Raw genomic sequence first — 22,370 nt, 5'->3', positions numbered from 1 at the left:
CTTTTTTCTCCTTGCTGGAGAGAGTGATAGCTGTTGGGGGTAGGTGTTTTCCTTTGTCCATATCTTGTGCATGGAGCTCCAGCCTTAAGCCCAATTGTCGGTGAATCAGGAACTAGGGGTCCCCGAATCCCGAGGCCAGGCCAGCAATCCGCCACGTGGCGCCATCCCGCGGAGTCTCCTCCGCGAGATAAAAAAGATTAAGTCCCGGCAGAGGGTGCTCAGGGCCACAGTTAGTGGTCCCCGAGTACCCAAGTTCCCCGATGATCTACGAAGTCTAAGTGCCGGGAAGAAAGTGCTCGGGAAGGTACACGGTGGCCCCGGAGCACCCGAGTCCCCCAACGATTTGGAAAGCTAAGTACCGGGAGAAATATGCCCGAGGCGGCGAGCGGTGGCCCCCTGGGCACCCAAGTATCCCGAGGACCCACAGAAGGAAGCTCCGGGAGAGAGTGCTCAGGGCTGCGTGCAGCGGCTCTCGGGCGCTCGGTCCCTCGAGGATCCGTACAAGCGTGCCTGGGAGAGAGTGCTCGGGGAGGTGAATAGTACCCCCGAGCACTCGGTTTCCCGAGGATCAAGAAAGGGCATTCTCGGGAGAGAGTGCTCGGGGAGGTGAGCAGTGACCCCTGAGCACTCGGTTCCCCGACGACTCAGACAACCCCCCCGACAGTGGTCCCCGAGGGGCCCACTGATGAGGTGTCAGCCAGTCAAAGGCCCAAGGCCGCATTTAAAGAGCGCGCATGGCCTGTCACCTCCAACTTCTCCCACCACGCTCGGTGTCAGTTCCTGCCACATTGTGGCAGAAGGGCGTGGGGTCATTGAATGCACGGGTCCCATCCCGTGCCATCCGGCCCGTCTCGGGATAACGTCGTAAGGGCCGAGGTGTTCCGTCTGCCGCGCTGCTGTGGCAGGAGAACAAGACAGGGCGGGCACGCCGGGTCGCTCCGCGGCTGCCCAGTGGGCCCTCTCCACGGCGCCCGTTGCTAGTGCATTTATGGTGACGGATTACCGGGCGTGGGACGCATTTTTCATCCCCGGTCACTTTGCACAGAGGCTATGATGACGCCCTTTCCATTTATGGTGTCTCGGAACTCGTGCCCCCCTCCCGTTCGGGGCACGCTACTGTCGGCGGCTATTTAAAGTCGCCGACAGCACGGACACAAGCGGAGAGAGGTGAATCAATCGCTATGTTTTTGAAGCTTTGAAATCTCTGAGCAAGCTCGACAAGTTAGATGATCCCTGAGAAGTTTTCGAGGTAGCGAAGAGAAGAGCAGACCGAAGAACAAGGAGCCGCAGGCTCTAAGATAGACAAACATTCTTGTAACCAGCAACATCCTTGAGGGACATTCTCAAGGCATTTATAGTATCCATACAGGAGTAGGGTGTTACGCCTCCGTGCGGCCCGAACCTGTCTAAACACCAGCGCATTTACTCCGTTCCGCATTAGATCATTCCACCCCACCGGCCATCGCATTCATACCCATTTATTTCTCCGGCGAACATATTCAGGATCATCCCCCCGGCCGAATCTCTAAAAAGGGGTCCCTCAGGATCCCTGTGACAGGAGTTAACCCTCCGACACCAATTCTTTAAGGTCACCTCGTGTGTTCTCATGATCTTTTCCTTTTCCCTTCATTTGGAGCAATATACCGATCAGATTCTCGTGGATATTCTTTTTAAATGCATGTTGTCGATAGAGTGGTGAACATCTAACTTTTCCTAATACTCTTGTTTAGATAATATTGATTTTTTGTTCCACATTCCTAACTGTTCATCATCCTTAGAGGATTGTTTTTGCTTGCCATGGACAACATTGATATTCTTAACCTGATTGTGGACATCTTCCCCGCTGAAATGCCTCGGAGGTAATGCTTTCTCCCTTGTGCCATCAAACTGCCTGTCCATGTTTCGGTACGGGTACTTCTTGGGAAGGAAACGTCGATGCCGCATGTACACTATTTTCTTTGAGCTGTTCAACCTCAAACAACATGTGTCATCTAAGCAATGGGGGTAAGCTTCACCTTTTCTTTTGCTCTGACCTGACAAGTTACGATGTGCTAACAGATCATTGATGGTGATGAACAACATGGCATGCAAGGTAAAGTACTCTTGCTTGTACTGATCCCAAACCTTGACGCCTTTCGACTAGAGTTTCTTAAGATCATCGACTAAAGGCCTGAGGTACGCATTGATATCGTTGCCAAGTTGTTTCAGTTCTGATATCAAGATCAACAACATAATGTATTTCCGCCTGTTACAAAGTCAGGGTGGAAGGTTGTAGATCGACAATACAACAGGCCAGGTGCTATGTGAGGTACTCATATTACCAAATGGATTCATGCCATCTGTGCTCGTAGCAAACCTAATATTTCCCAATTCTTCGACGAACCAACCAAATGTGGAATCAATAATTTGCCACTGAGCGGAATCCGTCGGGTGCCATATCATTGCATCGTTCTTACAACCTTTCTTATGCTAACGCACCAATTGGGCCTCCTTTCTGTTGGCAAACAGACGCTTCAGATGGAGAATTATAGGAAAATACCACACCACCTTCCTAGGACCACCTTTACTTTTCTTCCCTCTGTCCTCGTCACCACCATCATTTCTATGCTTATATCGATACGTTTCACACACGAGGAATTGATCCAGCTCTGTATACTCTCCATGAAACAAGACACAATAGTGCTTACATGCATGCATTTTTTCTATTTACAGTCTTAAAGGACAAATTATCTTCTTCGCGTCATAGACACCCTCGGGCACCAAGTTTCCCTTTGGTAGCATGCCCCTTAGTAGATTCAACAATGATTCGAAACTCTTGTCAGTCCATCCATGGGTTGCTTTCAGCTGTAGAAGCTTTAGGTTCTCAAATATCCACGTGTGCTTCTCCTTGCAGTTGAGATAAAGGGACGTCTTGAAATCCCGCACAAATTACTAGAATTTAACAAACTCACCATTGTTATACTCGTCGTGCCGCTTGACATCCCACACCATGTGATCCACATTCTCCACAAAATCCTCGAGATCATTATCATTCAAACCTAATATGTTCTCATCCCTGAGATCATGATCCATTTCATCGGGTGTAAGTTCTTGATCCACATTGTCGGCATAGAGGGCCCGATCCATCTCTCCCTCGTTAAGGCCTTTCTCACTATGTTTGTTCCAACATGTATAATTCTCTTGAAATTCACGCATGACCAAGTGTGCATGGATATTGTCTGGTTTCGGGAAATTTTTGTCATTCTTACAATCGCAACATAGACAATACATTGCTATTTTACCATGATCTTTCATATCCGTTAAGGCAGCACTTATGAAATACTTCACCCCACTCAGATACACCGGATAAGTCCGGGTCTCAGGGTACATCCAACTTTTGTCTGTCATCTACAATTAATGTAAAAATATTTATTCTTCATTAAAAATTGACTTATCTTCGTGGTTAAGCATGCGATTAAAAATTCCCTACAAATACAGTAGATCTGTGGCATCTCACGGTACATCGGACAACCTAATATCAGATCTCATATAAATACAACTCACTTGTACTAAGATTTTGGATAAAGATGCAAAATGACCGATTACAACTCAAAGCACAACAAATTTACCAGATAGGGATTAGAGGAGGAGGAAGGGGGAGATGCAAACATTGAAAAACCTAGCACCAATTCAAACTTCAAATCAACAAGATATTAGAAAATCTCTAATGGATCCGGTGAAAATCGCCAGCACTGTGCGTGCGGAACTGTTAAGTAACTTTTTGCCCGCACAGTAGCTGGCCAGGTCTTAAAACAGATCTAAGTAATAAGTCACGGATGAAAATAATACTCCTCACTTATTATTTGTTAGAAGTGACGGGTTATATTACAAACCGTCACTTATGACTGGCCTAGGGAGACCCATCACCTTTGCCAAGTCATAAGTGATAGGTTGTAATATGACCCGTCACTTATGATTGGTGCAAGGAGACCCGCCACTTATGACCAAGTCATAAGTGATGGGTAACCTGTCACTTTTGTTATAGGTGACGGGTAATATTATGACCTATCACCTATTAGCCGTTATTTATGACATGTAAATACCTGGTCCCGACCTGAGGAGACATAACTGACGGATCGTGTAATAACCCGTCACTTATGGTATGTCTTATTTGTCCGTTTTTCACGTAGTGGAGAGAGGGAGGAGAGAGGGGCGCACGGCGAGAGAGGAGAGTTCGAGAGAGGGAGGAAAAAAGGGAACCAGAGTGAGAGAGAGAGGATGAGGAGAGAGGAGAGCACGGTGCAAAGGAGATAGGAGAAAGCGGACATGAGGGCTTACGAGCTAAAAGTTTATTGAAGTAAAATTTCGGGTTCGGACCCTATATCAGTGCCGGTCTAATCAGGCTCGATTGTTGATCGATTTTAGAATGTTACGATTCACGATTGAGCTCAAAATGTTACGAACTAACACTGATATTTCATCAGTGCCAATTTGCATCTAACCGGTACAAGGGCATCACGACTATCTCAGACGGTCTTCAAAAAGAGGGAAAAAGAAAGAAAAAAGCAGTTCACACCTGGGAAGAACCGAAGAAGTCACCGTCGGAGAATATAGCTGCTTTTAGGGTTCACGCATGCGCTACTTCAGGATTGGAGGACGTACCCACCCCAATCGAAGGATCGAGACATCGAGTCAAGTCTCCCAGGCTCCCAGCCGGTGTGGAAGGCACCAGATGAATGCGCTTTCTGCAAACGTGTAACCGCAACCTTACCTTTGCATCGATTTATCAATCAAGCTAGGCAGCTAGCTAGTTAGATGCCTTGATCGATATTTGCAAATGTACGTGGAGCAGTCTGAGCAACACAATAGTTTTGCATCGGCACCATTCTCGATCAGTCAAAGACTAAAGTATACACGTGTATTTTTAGATTTTAAGATGTGTACACACCATAAGACTAAAGTATACACGTGTATTTTTAGATTTTACCTTTTAGTTTTCTTCTTTCCGAGTGTCCCCAGAAATGGGTTAATAGGATGCACAGCTATGGCAAAGGTCGGGCTATTCTTCTTCTGCCTCATTTTCTCATCAGATCAGAGGTTGCCAATGACTGCATGAGTTGGTTGTGGAGTTGTGAATGACTGCAGTTAGTTTGTCGTCTATCGTCACCCTGTTTCTCATATCAAATACCCCATCGGCCTCGTCGGAGAATCCGCTCTTAACCAATCACGGAGCTAGTCCAAAGTTTTACCTGCACTAATACAAAAATAGTCATCAGTGCTTATTTAAAAACATCATCTGTGATGGTTTTTAGATACTAATTACTCGACGCTGATAATTATGGATTATTAGTACTAGTTGTATAACTGATACTGATAATTAGTCTTAATGGTCTGTGATATGTATCTGTGCCGGTACCAATCGGCACTAATACATATCATAGGGTCAAACAAATCTCGTATTTTAGAAATAAAAATGATTTCAGCACATATACAGCTTGCTCATAGCATTTACATTACATGATACAATATTTCTAGGTATAGCCTGCGCTTGCACTGGCATGTTCCTCACCCAACAATTATAGTTGTAGTAGTCTTAGCGCAATATCTGTCAAAGGGAGATCACATATGTAGCACATACATAACACTCCGATGGACAAAGAAACAAATAGATAAAAGAAAATCGGTTATTTTTTGTATTAGGCTGAGTTAAGTAGGTGCTTAGTTTCTTTATGGCTATTACATTTTGTAATTAGCTTCTAAGAGCCCATGTAATTGCATTTTACTTAGCAATATAAAAATAAAAAAATGCTGCAAATTTTGCGTCGCAGCAAAAAAACGTCCTGTGTTTAAGTGTGTTTGCGTGCATCCTGGTTTGATTCTGACATAGAAGTCCACTAGCAAGAATTTGGGATTAGAGTCATGCAATTAGTTAGTTAGTTTGTCGTGTTCGAGATGAAAACAAAATGATTTTGTGATTGATTAATCTACCAAGTCTTAAAGTTAGATCTCCCCTAAGCTCCTGTCTTTTCACTTTAATTGGATTCCTTTCTTTCTCCAATTGGCACCAAGGGTTTGACTGTAGATATTCTGTACGTTGGTGATAATGCGTTTGCTTTCGCTGATTGCCTGACAAATGTTCAGGTAAAGGAAGGGCTCTTTTGCATTAAATTTGATTTTGTTCTGAACTTTTTGTTGGTGAAATAGATATGAAAGATGGTGAAGATTAACTAGATGTTAAACCATATGAATAAACTTGACAGTCTCTATGAAACCATGCACGTATGCAAGGTTCACATTCTCAGTTATAAATTTACTAGGGAACCATAGAAAAACCAAATTCCAAGGTTTGGATTTTTGCAGTTTTTTGAAACGAGATCTTCTAACAAAATTGAAATAGAAAACTGACCAAATTTTCTAAAAATTCCATAAATCACCCAATTTTTTAAAAAAATTGCAGGGTTGACCCATTCAAATGTTTCACTACTACATAAACTATTTTCAGAGACGGTTCATAACCCGTTTTCATAGGCATTTAGTGCATCCGCCTGTGATCGAAGACCTGTGGAAATTGATGATTTTCACAGGTGTAAAATAGATCGCATGTGGAAATCTATTTTCATAGGTGGTTCACATAAGGAACCACCTGTGGAAATCGGTTTTCACAGGCAGTTCCTTAAGTGAACCGCCTGTAGAAATGGTTTTCACAAGCGGTTCTCTTAAGGAAGTGACTGTGAAAATGGATTTTCACAGGCGGTTACTTAATTGAACTGCTTGTAATAATCGATCTCCGAATTGACTTTTTTTTTCCCAAAAAAGCAATTTTTTTTTACCCAAGGAACCCCCGCGGTCATGCCGTTGCAAGTCAACAACCACGCTATATTTTCGCACTGTTTTCAGTTTTTGCGTTTCATGGGAATCGAATCTGCGACCTCCCTCCCCTCTACCCTCGTGCCCGAACCGCCTTACCACCTCACCTATCAAGCAGCTGTGATTGAAACGGGATATTTCATCCTTTTAACCTTTTACGCTGAAGGTTTTTTAGGAACCGCCTGTGGAAACCGATTTTCACAGGCGATTCCTTAAGTGAACCTTCTGTGATAATTGCTGTGAATGTGAACTGCCTTCAGTAAAACGGTATAACTTTTTCAGACGGACTCCAACTTGGAGCTTTTTTTTTACTATACAGACATCTATAGAAAAAGTAACATCCGTTTCTCCCCAACTTTGTAAGTTCGGCAATTTTTTCGAGGCAAAAAATGACTTGGAAGATTGAGTTATCGCTCCTAAAAATTTCTACACTATTTTCAGAATGTGCTTCTGTGTACATAGCCGTCACCTCTTACATCAAACTTGAGCAAAAATGTACTATAGTTCCTATTCTAGTGCTACTGAGGTGAGAAAAAATAAGAGAAAAATAAAATAAAATAAAATAAAAAATATTTATGGCCATGCTAATGCTTGATGACACTTTTTAGATAAAGGAAATATTTCCGGCCTTTTGCATCCTCCGATGCATACAACCCCATAATGTTTATTACAAAGTCTCGACCTGAACGATTAAAGGACCAAAAGGAAAATATTTGCATCATACAAAGCAAATAGACTCTTGTTCATTATTACATAGTCTCATTATAAGAATTATCCGCATAATCTATAATTAAGCCACCACCCATGCTTGGCGAACATATCCATGCTTGAGGACACTTGATGTTATTGTTATCACTAGTACTTCTGTAAGTAGAATTTTGTTATTGATAATGGGGGTCTTTGATCTTCTTCTAGTTGATCTTGTTGGAGATATTGAAGTTGGTAGTATTCTTTTTCTTCTCTGGATTTACTTGCATTAATAGGATTTATGGTAACAATAGCATATGTATGATCGAAACTTATGTGTAAATCTTTAACTGTTTATTTGGATACATAAATTATCTTAAATAAAAAAATTGAACTACAAAGTTGTAGATCTCGTCGAGGGCTACAATTTTCATATAAAATTTATCTCAATCCGAGTTCGTATGAAAAAGTTATGAATTTTTTAAGAGAAGCAGTCATCTATTTTCATAGGAGATTCCTTATGTGAATCGTTTCTGAAAATGGCCCTCTATTTTCATAGGTGGTTCACATAAGAAACCGTCTGTGATAATGGTCATTTTCACAGCTGGTTCCTTATGTGAACCGCCTGTGTTAATCAGTTCATTTCCACAGGCGGTTCCTTATATGAACTGCCTGTGAAAATCGTAGTATTTTCATAGACGGTTTATATAAGTAACTGCATGTGAAAATAATCATTTCTACAGGCGGTTCCTTATGTGAACTGCATGTGAAAATAGTATGATTTTTACAGGTGGTTCATATAAGGAACCGCTTGTGGAAATAACCTTTACACAGGCAGTTTCTTCTGTCGCCCATCTTTAGAAATCGGTCAGACGGTTTGCCATATGACCCGCCTGTAGAAAGACATTCTGGGCGTCTCGAAAAGTAGTTTCTGTAGTAGTGTTTGCAGTTTTTCTTTCGGCATGTATGGTTCCTTACCTGCTGCCTAAGGTTTTTCACTGTTGAAACTCTTCCCTTCCAAGAAGCACCCTCCCTGCATCGAGTATATGGTTCAAGTTAAGGATGTTGATATGTTCACACTAATAGCTTTACACCTATGGCATCTACTGAACAGCCGAGACAACAAATGTGAAATAACACTGCTGCTGTATCTAATTCTCACTGTGATAAACAGCGAATAGAACAGCACCCCCTGGGGCCTATAAATGGAGACCATCACCAGCACGATGGAAGGCAAGCAAGCTCAACAACCAGCTCAGCAGCTAGCTATCCTCCTCTCTTGAGACAAACAAGTGAGCACACCATGCTTCGGGCCAAGAACCCTGTAGCGGCCGTGGGTGAGGTGAGGATAGAAAAGGTGAAGAAGATTGAACCTGTCGAGGAGGTGGTCACCAGACCACCGCCAGACAAGATCGTGTTGTCAGCGAAATACATCGACAACTACATCGCGAGGAAGAAGCGGCAGTTTGATCAGCCATGAGCTTAGTTTAAGTTAGTTTGAGAAGAGATGGAAAGTCTAAAAGCTCAACACCGGTGCTCATGATCTAATGTTCTATCTAATACTCGGAATACAGCATTATGTTATGGAATTAGTATATCTATAAGACTGCTTTAGTTATGGACAAGCGTATGTACCATGTGAGCTGTTAGCACTATGAAGACTGATATATAACATGACATTATTAATCCTAAATATCTTTATCTATCATTTATCAAGGTCCAGCTGGTATTAGTTGAACTTCAACCACTTATTTCTTGAAGTCTTCTATTTGATCTGAATTCTGAAACTCTGAATGACCTGAAATTAGCTGTGGAAACAGAAGTTCAGCATGCTTCAATTCGGCAGGCAGAGACTTTATTCACACTTAAATCGCATCAGTTTCAATTCGCGCAAAGACTTTTGATTTCTTTTTTTCTGTGAGTGGTGTTCAACTGTTTCCCAATGCAGGAGTAAGACACTTGGAACAAATTCTGCACGTTTTCTTCACTTGTGGGCCTTCGGTTAAGCAAGTAGCGCTTCTTGTTGTCCTTCGCTGATTGAAAATGATGTAGGCCCTCATCTCACAAGCAGGTGATCTGGACAATCTAAAATATATGAACCGGGCACTTGCTAATCTTACGATGTCCTAAGACTTTTATGAGTGTATATAGGACAGTTCAAATTTTGTCGCACTCATTCAACGCACCTACAACACTTCACTAGACCATGTTTACTATGCATGTTTCTCTGGTGCTTTTGTGCTAAGCGATAGATACTTGTCTCTTTTTACAATGGAAATTAGATTTGACATTGGCTGATGATATGAGGTCACACATTGGCAAATGATGATGTTGTATTTCTAGATGTAGTTCCCTCTTCAAGATATTGCATGTAGCTACTGAGCACACTTTTATTCGGTTGATACTTCTGCAAGCATAAATGGAGCGCGAACTTCTTTCACTTATAATGTGTTGCTATACAAATTCAGATACCAATCCATTGTGAAATTTAAGTTAAGCTCCAGCCATGTTTACCATGTCTCTTTTGTGCTTTTGTGCTAAGCGATAGGTGCTTGTCTCTTTTTAATAGTTTTTTTCCTTATGTGAAGATGGTTGATCCAAGCACTTCGGTTGCTTTGATGACCAATAAACCAAAGAGATGTAGTGGCTGAGGACCTAGCAAGAAGCCTAAGGGTCGATTTATCATCTCCAAGGTCTCAACAACCGAGGCATCTATTGCAACTGAGGTCGTCAATAAAGAAGGCGAGTTTCATTACCCAAAGAATCCGACCCTTCCTAGTCTTGTTATGACACTACTACAAAAAGGGTCATTCGTGGTTCATAAGCTCATGGAGCACATGAAAAGCCGAGCAAGCAAGAACAGGCAGTGATAGTTGACGATGAGTAGTATAGAACTACCATGTCATAATACTTAGGGTTTTTTGTGATTCTCGGAGCATATCTTTATCTCCGGGAAGGGAATCTCTAGATGAATAGAAACTGCATATAGTTACCAAAGATATCTTATAAACAGGAAAGTTTATCTCCAAGAACAGGAAAGAACACTTCAGAGGATGTACGTTGTTGCACCTATATATACGGAGCCTGCGGACCCTACGGAGAACAAGTCATTAGAAGCCAAAATCTAAGCCATCACAAGCCTACAGAAGCTCTACATCAACCAAGCCTTTTGCAGCTAGATCTTATTCGACAACACGAAGAAAGTTATCCAACTAGATTAGATCTATCTATGCTAGCCACACACTCTCTTATAACTGTAAAAAGATCAATACAAGATAAATAGGATGTAGGACTATTATCCTAAGAGAGACCTGAACTAATATAAAAACCCATCTATGTGCTTTTTGATTCGTCTAATCAAAGCATCCCCCACTTCTTCAACAAATTAGTAAGATCGGTTGTTCACCAATCATCGACAATAGTGATTATCATTGCTGGTTCATAATAATAACCGATAGTGATACAAGCTCATAAAAAGATGTGCCTTTAATAATCAGTAGTGATAATGGCTATGTAACAGGCCAAATTCTTAAAACCAAGAAAATAAAAACCTTTTCAAAAGAAATTAAAACGAGCTTTGCAAAATTAAATAAATCCCTAAGTGTGTATGTGTGTTATATGTATAAATACATATATGCAATGAGGCCTTTTTCCTATAAAAGAATGTCTATACATGTATATATGTGTATATATTTGTTTGCTTGTTTGATGGCTTGTTTATATGAGCTAATATAAGTATATATGTAGTATATATGCATTGTATGTATATATATATACAATGCATGAGAGAAAATAGTTTTGAAACACATGTGTATATACATGAGAGAAAATAGTTTTGAAATAGAAAAGTTAAAAAAATGGAAAAAGGCAAAAGCCCACCTCTCTTCCCTCTCTTCTCTTTGTTCGGCCCAACTCTAGCCAACCTAGCTCATCTGCCAGCCCGGCCCACCACCCCTCCTCTCTTCTCCTTCTCTGCTTCAGCTCGCAGCAGCAAGAAGCTGACCACCACCGCATGCGCCACCGTCGCCGTGTCCGAATTGGAGGTTGACCACCCAACCGCGAAAGCAAGTTCACCCAAGCATCTAGAAGCTCAAGCCCACGCTATTTTTGCCCAAGCTCGAGCAAAATCCGAGATGAAATGCAAGGGAGTTCGTCGGCCGCACGAGCTTCCAGTCAAATTCGTGAGGTAGAGATAGAGGCGAGTGATGGATTCAAAGAAGGAAGATTCCAGAGCCTATGTGCAAGCTTTTGCCCAAGAGATGGAGTCCTGAGCACGTTTGAATCCTCGGAATCGAGTTTGAGCTATCGCCGCTAGTTTCTTTCAAATCCGATTTGATTTAGAGATTAGATAGCCTCTTGCCTATATATATGTGATCTTACACCCTCCTCAGACCATCCTGCATCTTTTGCCCAAGTCACCAAGAAGAAAACATCGTCCAGAGCCCAATCCCGGTGAGCTCCGAAGCTTTGCACAGCCCGTTAATAGTCCGGTGTATGAATCCGGTAAACGCACACTCAACATCAGACTATCCTGTGACTGTAACTCAGCCAAAACTACCCGTTGCAACCCTCTCTAGAAATATTAGTCCGGTGACTCTCATCAAGCCAACACCGGACTATCCGATGGGTTGAGCTGCTTTTGCCATCAAAGTATCCTCTGGAGAAAATGCTCCGGTGTACATATATGACTCTCACCGGACCATCCGTGAGTAGTTCCAATTCAAAGCACCCGAAATAACCCTCTCTGCAAATATTACTCCGGTGTAGCTCCAATCAACTCTCCGGTGAGTATAACATCTTCAATTTGCCTCTAAAAAAATTAGTTCGGTGATCCCACACTTCCATCATCGGATCATCCAGTGAGATCAACTTCATTTTCCTGAGCAAGTTCACTTCTGCTGAAATTAGTCCGGTGATTTCACCATACTAACACCGGACCATCAGGTGTAACACTTCTAAAATTTTTGGACATGTGTCACTAAAAAAAGTATCCGGTGATCCATCAACTTATACATCGGATCATCCTGTGTATTTGACTACTTTTTGTCTTGCTAAACAAATAAAGCTCCGGTGGGTTCCTTTTTCAGACATTGGATCATCCGGTGAGTTAAACTTTTTCTGAGCTCGTCCAATTCAAACTTTCTTGAGCTCTAACTTCTGGACATCTCAACCATGGGCTTCTATGAGCTACCTAGTGCTATAATTTCACAAGTGTACATCAAACAAAGTCTAGACTCAAGTAGGTCAAGCTACTACTCTTAGCCCTTTTTTATAGTACGATCAAAAAATTAAAGACAAACAACCTATACTACTCTAAGTGTCCTTCATCTTCTTTGTAACACTTAGAACTAGAAGATCTTTTATCTTGATGCACAAGTCCTTTGATCATCCACAAATTACCTTAGGAACTAAGAATACCCAATTATTATTGTGAACTAAATTTTTGATATTCTTCAAAATAAATTGTTAGTCACAAAGATACGGTTGTCATTAATCACCGAAACACTTGCCACTTACCTAGGGGTCTAGATGCTACAACCACATCAGCAAATTTCCCAATGTGTCATGCTATGTCATCATTGAGAGCCCAGTCAACAGTACAGTCAGCGTTTGTTTTCTTTTTAATTGTTTTAATTTTGTTCATGTCATAAAGCATAAATATTGCACAATAAATAATTTTCAGTAGAAAAATAATTATGAAAAATAATAATAATTAGGTATTGGTTTCTGAAAATGTTTTATAATGTTTTATTCATTCTATTTAATAGTTTTAAATAGTTTTATAATTCAAATAAATGCTATAAAATTCTAAAAAAATACTAGAAAATCATAGATGACATTGGAAAAATCCTAGAAAATTTCTAGCAACATAATTTCGTTTGTAGATAATCTTTTCAGTTATGTTTTAAGCTTTACAAAATCATAACTTATCAACCGTAGCTCCGTTCGAAGAAAAAAATTCGCAGTTCGACCTAATCATAATTGTGTCATATGTCAATATAGTGCTGATGAAACAAGAGAGACCATCTTTTCTTTGATTGTTCTTTTAGTCAAAGATGTTGGAATTTCCTGAATATTCATTGGATTGATTCAACAGATCTATACCATCGAATTTGTAGAGCAAAGAGAGTAACACCTCACCCTTTCTTCATGGAGATTTTTATAATTGCAGCTTGGGAAATATGGAAATTACGGAATGATTATATCTTCGAAGGAGTCAAGCCATCTTTTCAGCTTTGGATCTTAAGATTCAAAGAGCAGGAAAACATCTTTATAGGCTTAACGATGACATCAGAGTAATTATTCATCTTTGGCTAGATAATTCACTGTAATTTTCCCTCTTGCCCTGTACATACCCGCTTTTTTACCCTCTGGGGTTTTCTCTCTTTGTAAATACCCGTTTTTTAATACAAAATTTACTATGGGGAACTCCTCCATAGTTTTACGCCAAAAAAAAACCGTAGCTCCATTCTGACCTGTTCTTTCACCGAATTGTTTGGAGTAGTGTAATCTTGTGATGATAATATTTGTTGTGTGATGTTTGGTTCTTTTTGGATGTTGGTGTTTATGTGTTATTGTTTTCCCGCGTATGTTGCTAGTAGACTCCAACATTTCGGAGGGGCTAGAAGGTCTGCTTGATCAAGATTTTGAGGACCCACTGAGTTCAGTGAAGGCAATTTGTGTTCTTGATCATTTTATCCTAGTTTTATAAATGTTTTGTTTTATAAACATGCATGCTAATAAATTTGCAAGGGGACGGGCCTAACCGAGTAATTTTCTTACTCTTAGCATAGTGTAGACCTGGCAAAAGAGTGGTGAATGATGATGTCTTGAGATCTAAAAGGCGCAAGAGGGGGCTTCCATTGTTGAGGTGGAATCACACGGTAGTGAATCCTTAGCGGGTAGATATGTGCTGAGAGGGTGCATTGTAAAGGTTTTGTAGTGGATTCATAGCACACACATCGGTAATGTGTAAGCGTTACCCGTCAGCCAACAAATGCTCGGCAAAACGGGATGATACGTCTTGTGGGTAAAGTACAACCTTTGCAGAGTTAAAAATTGAATATTCAGCCATGCTCACGATCATGAGCGGCACTGAAAACCTACCATGATTATAACTAGATGTTTTGGTTAGTCGGGTCAACTGTGATGGTAGGAATCATAGTTGAGGATGGTCAATCATAATGGTGGAAACTATGATTAAGGGTTCAACCTTAGTGGATGGAACTTTGATTGAGGTGTTGGTTAGTTGGTTTGGTCAAGATGGATGGAGTCTTGAGGTGGTTTGTTATTTACTTAATTATTATTGCTTTTCAAATGTTCTTACTTAAATGCTGATTTATGCAAGAGAGCCATATAACCTTATTCTTGCCAAGCCTTTAGATGCATACTATTTCCTTCACAACTTGCTAAGTACAACAAGTGCTCACTCTTGCTATCACCAAACACTCAGTTGGAGAAGGTATCGAGGAGTACGCTGAGGGTGGATCATTCTAAGATGCTTTCTACGTCGATGATGCCTATGGAAGAGTCGCAAAGGATTAGAGTCTTCATAGTTCGTTTACTTCCGCTGTAGTTTATTTGGTTCTTCAACCCTTGAAGGTCACTTTTGTAAGACGGTTAATTTGATTAAGTATGGATATTGTAATAATTATCATCAATGAAGTCACCATATGTTGGGATTGTTTCCTAGGCTCAGCACATATATGAGATTGGTTTGTTGCTTGAACTGGTCTTGATAGGCTATCACTGCCAGTTGTAATTATGAACCGGCAGTGATAGCCCAAAAACCGTATAGCTTCCATCCCCACCTGCTTGGCTTCTCCCAAATGCCTTTAATTTTAACTCTAGCGCCGATCGCTCACTCTCACATGAGTGCACTGCTCTCTTTCGTCCTCTCTCCTCCACCACCACTGCCTCTGCAGCCGCTGCTGCCCCTCTCCTGTGATGGACACTCCACCACCCTCTCCCACTCCTGGCATTCCATTGCCCCTCTGACACCATCATCTTTGGCCACACTACCCACCCTCATGCATTCATCTGATGATGAGGCTCTGGCGCTGCCGGAGAGCTCGAACGAGGCACAGTTCGAGCTATCCGAATCAGTGAGGTCCCTATTCGAGGATGACATTTGGGACTACTTCATCGATGAGCTGAGCTCCAGAGCAGCTCGGACATGGCCGACACCAAGGATGATGAGAAGGAGGACGATGGCGATGACAACGACAATGATAATGATGACGACTACTAGTTTGTCATCGTGGCCTACCCCAAGTGTCCTTGGTAGACGCGCATGATAGTTTTAGGGTTCTTTTGCATGCACGACCATGTCTTCTATTTTTTATGTATTCTAGAGATTAGTAATATAAAGCTTGAATAAATTATTTCTTGCCATTTTAGTTTTAATTTTTTCCCTTGGGATTGAGTATCACTACTATTTTGTAGTTGGAACTGGCACTGACAACTATATCAATTGGCAAATTGGGCTCAAGAACCGGTAGTGATAGTTTGTATCACTGCTGGTTCGTGGATCCAACTGGCACTAATATTTATTATCATTGCTGGTTCATGAGCCGATAATAATAATCCATGATTATTATTCCTAGTTCAAAAACCGTTAGTGATGCAGTTTTTGAACCGGCAGTGATGATCCTTTCTGTAGTAGTGTGAATGCAAACTTATCATGACTCAAACTTGTTGTTTTCAAATGTTAATTGCAAACTTATGTGAATGTGAATGAAAGTATGTATTTGAATGAAGTGTGTATGTGGATGAAGTATGTATTTGCACATGTTTGCTATTTTAGAGGGAAGGCTAGCAAATTCTTGAGGCTAGCCATAAATGTAGATTTTTTTATTTTGGGGGTGGGGGGGGGGGTACAATTATCACTGTTAGTTCATCCAATAAGCTTACAATTATAGTATAATTATCATGGTTAGTTCATGATATGTCCTGACATTGATATGTGTAAGCATTGAGAGCGTGGGATATTTGGGTAACCATGCAATGGGATTAATTGTAGCACATACGTGTATCTCTCCTTATAAACAAGCACCAGAAGGAGGTAGCTGGTGCAGCTGGTGCATGATCCATGGAGGAAACACAGAAACAAGTATATGTGTAACATTTGTCTAACATGCCCCCACAATTTGAGCGTTGGTTGTCCAAACATTCAAACTGGAAAAAAAAATTCGATAAAGATGGAGCTAGGTAGTCCTTTGGTGAAGATGTTGGCATACTGGGATGTCGTCGGAACATGATTAACACGAACATCGCTAAGGGAAACTCATTCCTAGACAAAGTGCGAGTCAATCTCGACATGTTTAGTGCGCTGATGCTGCACTAGATTTGTCGAAAGGTCGACAATGCTGATGTAATAGCAGTAGACGATAGTAGCCCACCGAAGAGCACTGTGAAGCTCCTGAAGAAGTTGAAACAACCAATATGCCTCAACAACAATGTTCGATACAACCCTGTACTCGGCCTCCACACTGTAACGGGGCATCCTGTGTTGGCTCTTGGAGGACCACGATACAAGGTTGTTGCCCAGGAAAACAACATTGCCGGTGTGGACTTTCATGTTTCTAGACAACCAACCTAGTTGGCATCAAAATAGACCACACAATCAGTAGGTGCAGCCCAATGGAGTAGGAGGCTGTGGTCCAGAGTGCCATAGAGGTACCAAATAATGTACTTCAAAGCTATGAGATGTGACTCATAAGGATCATGCATGTGGAGGCACACTTGCTTCACGACATAGGCAATATCTGGATGAGTAAAATTGAGGTATGACAAAGGACTAGCAAGGCTCATGTAGAAAGTTGGATCATCAACAACCACATCGTTAGAGGAGACCTTGGAGTGGGTGTCAAAAGGAGTTCTAAACAGCTTCCATTTGGTTATGCTAGCGCGCTCAAGAACTTCCAAGATATACTACCACTGGGAGAGGAGCAAACTACTAGGACAACGACTAATGGACACACCGAAAAAATGGTGAAGTAGACCATGATCCTTCATGGGAAACACCTGCTAGAGAGCAAAAATCATTCAATGAAGAACACTATCCGAGTAGGCCTTTAGAACAATATCATCCACATAAAGTAGCGAGTAGACCATCTCATTACCCCCAATGATAAATGAAAAGTGAGATGTCCGACTTGGCACCCACAAAACCAAGCAATAACATGTAAGAAGCGAAGCAGTGTACCAAGCCCGAGGTGCCTTCTTGAGACCATAGAGAACCTTATTGAGGCTGCATAAAAAATCCGGGTGAGAGGAATCAACAAAGTTGGATGGCTGGCAACAATAGACAATATCCTAGAGTTTCCCATGAAATCTGAAAACTTGGAAACATTAAATTAGAATGGATAGGCATATGTTCCCAATGAATCCAGGTGTGAATGACATGATTGCAATGCTGATCTCCTACTAAGAGGATTTCCATACTTTAAGTTTGCTCATGGACGAGCAAAGTCTAAGAATGGGGGAGCGGTTGATGTTAGTTATTGTACCCTTTTAGAATCAAATTCTCTTAGTATATTGTTGATAAATCATCATCACTATTGATCATTATCACTAACTTCGACAATTTTCGTACATAGTGTCGTCTTGCCATGGATTGTAGAATCAGCAAAAAAAGATAACGAAATCAAGCACTTTTGGATTTCACTGGAAGAGAGGCGACAATTCATCAGGACTTAGGCCACTTGGGGCCCAGCCATGATGTTTCCTCATGGCACTGTCACCCTAGGGGCCTTCTCAACCCATCCAGAGATAAGGGCTTTCCCCTCATGGAAGTATTCTAGAAGCTACTTCTCCACCACTAGAAATTTTCCAAAAGCATCATAATGGAATCTAGAATCGTCAGAGATTTGGAATTATCCTCAAAAGCATATCTCAGGAAATCTATGTGTATTAAGGCCACATGGAAGCTCCTGGATAGCTTTTGGAACGAAGAAAATTGACATACCAGAAGGCAGCGGCCACTAGCTCAGGGGCTAGCGTGTGCCGTAACCCCCTGGTTTGCCCTTGGTAGCCACCACAGCCACCCAACATTATAAATAGGGGACCGTCTCGACTTCCCAGGGTCTTAATTCAAGAGCTAATCTTGGTCAAACTTCCCTATTTTATTTTAGTTGTCCAAGCTACCTTAGGTTAGTCTAGGTGATCTAGTTAGACCTCCTGATTCTAAGTTTAAAGGCGGAATTGCCGTCATCAAGGTATGCCATGATGGCCATGTATGTATTACTTCAATGAAGTGTTACCTACTTTTATCTTTAGTTAGTGATATTATTTTCTCTCGGTCCTGATTATCATAAGTATGCTTTATTCTTCATCTTGTTCATGAGTAAATGATTAGCTAGTAGATCTAATCAAGGTGATTAGAAATGTTTGTCGAAATACCCATGCTAGTTAAGATATAACCTAAGTGGGTATGTTGCTAGTATTTGCTAAGCTTAACCTGGTTGGAATTTCTCTACCCTATAGACTTACAAGAACTGTTTAATTAATGTTTTCTAGTGACGAGTTTATCTACTTAAGTTGTATTCACTAAAAATCAAGAAAATTGTATTACCTTACGACCGTGACAGGAAACTAGGGAAGTCTTCAAATAATTAGTAGGTGATAATTGAAGGAAATAATAGATTTAAAGACGCTTCTCATATAAGCTACCGAGATAGAACATACTTCATCTAATTGCAAATGTAGGTCGTTTTAGTCTTCTCAACTATTCTCTAAATATAAGTCATTCTTAAATTTCTAGGCATTTTTTTCTCTTCTGTTCCCTTCTTGCCCTTGTTTAATAAATGCTATATATCACTCTTACAAATGAATGAGTTATCTTTTTCAATGCAGAATAAATAAAAGGCAATAAGATCATTTGATCTAGTTTCTTAATCCTTGTGCACAAGTCTAAAACAACCTACATTTGCAATCGGAGGGAGTAAGCATATCTAGCCGAGGCTTTAGATCTATAAAGTAGTTACTCCTATTTGGATTACTTGCTGATTCTAGTGGATACGATAATGTTAGAACACCCATGTGAAAAGTTACAAACGACCCGTGTGCTTGTGGTAGTAATATTGTACGCATAACTAGCGTCAACAACATTCTGGCTATACTCATTAAATATGATATTTGGTTGATAATGATTTCTCTATTTCATAATCACATGCTTTGTCTTCTCTCGTTATACGCAATCATATTTTCATGTCAACATTAATCTATTAGATTAGATATCAAACTTTAATATGTTCAACTGCTAATCCTAGCGGATTCAATAACCTTGGAATACTCCAGGTGAAAAGCTACAACACAGCTTGTAATAGTTTCCATCGATTGTGATGTTTGATTTTAGGAAATTCAGAGGATATCAAGTGTTTGCATCAGAAATTTTTGTGGCACTGTTCAGTTTTGTGCTTTTGTTTGCATCGGCAAGTGCCTCGGGAATTTAGAGGATATCAAGATTATTGTGCTCTCTTTTTTGTGTTCAAGATGTTTGGGAGCATCTGCAATAACCATCTGTCTTGTGCCATCGATACATCTCCACAATCATCAACTATATTTTTCTCCGCATTTTCTTCTCATTTCACCAATGCATAGCACAAGACTTGAACTCAGAACCTCATACATGAGGCCCAACCCTCCTACTAACTGAGTTAGCTTGTGTTTAATGCCAATGTTTCAGGATATATTCTTTTTAACCTGTATGTGATACATTCACTTCAAAATTTGAACACAAAAATGAAGTTAAACACAACCAAATTTTAACACATCGAATCATACATTCACTTACAAATTTAAACACAACAATGAACTTAAATACACAAGAGAATTTAACTTAAGAACTAATCATTTTATCATACACAAAAGAAGATCAGTATATGATAACTACATTCTAGCACAACACCTACACACTACAGTATCCTACACTATCCTAGATTTCTTCTTCATCGCCGTCCCTCCTGCTGTCGTCATCGTCGTTGCTGAGTTTTTTCAATTTATAAAATCCCTATATGTATTGCAAAAGGATGCTAAATTTGAATTGCTAATTTCGGATTAGCATGCATGATCTACACAATAACAGCAATCTTGCCTAACCTATCCTACGGTGCTTCGTCGGCTGGCCATCGAGGGCGGCAGAGTCGGTTGGGCCACATATATACATAATCATATATGTTAAGGACTCGGACCTGGCTAACAAGGAGGAGCGCCATGTGGTTCTTCAAGCAAAAAGAAGGATTGTCAGAGTGGAGAATGTCAATGACGCGGAAGACTACAATCAATTTGATAGGCTAGTTCTTTTCGGAGAGGACGTCGACCTAGGTCCCATGGAAGACACCGACGAACCTCCATATGTACGCCGTGATCATAATGAAGGGCAAATCATTAAGACAAAGTAGCTAAAATTGTATTACTATGAATGAATTTGTTTTAGATGCAATTATACCTCACTTACGTTACGGAAGCTTCAATTTGTAGTTTACGGTGGAAGATGTCTTTATTATTGAACATATTGATTTTTGATTTTTAATGAATGAGGAATAGCACAAGCACTATTGCTATGTATTACTATTTTTTATTTTTAATGAATTAGCAATAACACTAGCATATTGCTATTTGCATATTACATGAGCATATTTATTTTCAATTTTTAATGATTTAAAATATTTATCGTTGAAATTAAGATATATAGCAAGCCCCAATATAGAAACTTAGGTATGAACATATTTTATTTTATTTTTTATTGAATTAGAAAATTGAACCATGAAATTTAGGTATATACAAAACTTAATTTTGGTATATAGGAAGTTCAATTTAAATAAATATTTATTAGTATTTTAGGTCAACATAATGTTAATAATCATATATAGTACAAACACAATTGAAAATACTTGAGTAGCGCAACGCTTTAATTGTTCGGTCTTACTTAGGGCAGGTCATGGGTTCAAGTCTCTATGCGCGCATCTAAATCGAATTTTTTGCACCCTACACCTGCAGTGAAAAGGGTTTCACTGCCGATGAACATATTCGACCGGCAGTGAAAGTTGTTTCACTGAAGGTGGACTTATTGGACCGACAGTGAAATATGTTTCACTGCTGGTTGTCATATTGAGCCGGCAGTGAAGATCCACTTTCACTGTCGGTCGTCATCTTGAGACAGCAGTGAAAGTCCTCCCCTGTAAAAGTGCTCTACGCCCACACCCTCTAACACTTAGAAATTTTTTCATCTTCCTAGCCTGTGCCCTTTCGCCGAATCGCCTCCTAACGCCGAGGAGCCCACGCTTCCATGCCCTGTGGCATCATCCACTGCCGCCATCGCCGAGGACCACCACTCTGGTACCGAGGAGCTCGCCACCTCCTCCCCAACGCTGAGGAGCTTGTGCTGCTGTGCACTGCACCCTTGTCCACCGCCACCATTGCCAAGGACCACCACCCCGATTCTGCGGAGCCCGCTGCCTCCACCCCGACAAGCACCCCGACACTAAGGAGCCCGTGTTGCCGTGCCCTGCACTCTCATCCACCGCCATCGTCGCCATGGACCACCACCCCAACGTTGAGGTAGGCCTCCTGACTCCCCATCCGTCTCTTTCTCCTCTCTGGTTCCTAGGGTTTAAGCACAAGCTCGTACTGATTCATGGCCGAGTGCTTGTGTGTTCAAAAGATAAGAACATATGCTCTTGTGTCGATCCTTTTTATGTGTTAAAATGATAAGAACAAATACTACTTGTGGTCCTTTTGTGTATTCAAATGATAAGAATAGACACTGCTTGTGGTCCTTTTGTGTTCAAATGATAATAATAGATATGTTGTATTGGTCCTTTTGTGTGTTCAAA

Source organism: Phragmites australis, chromosome 9 (assembly GCF_958298935.1).
Source record: "Phragmites australis chromosome 9, lpPhrAust1.1, whole genome shotgun sequence".
NCBI lineage: Eukaryota > Viridiplantae > Streptophyta > Magnoliopsida > Poales > Poaceae > Phragmites > Phragmites australis.
This window is presented reverse-complemented; position numbering follows the sequence as displayed.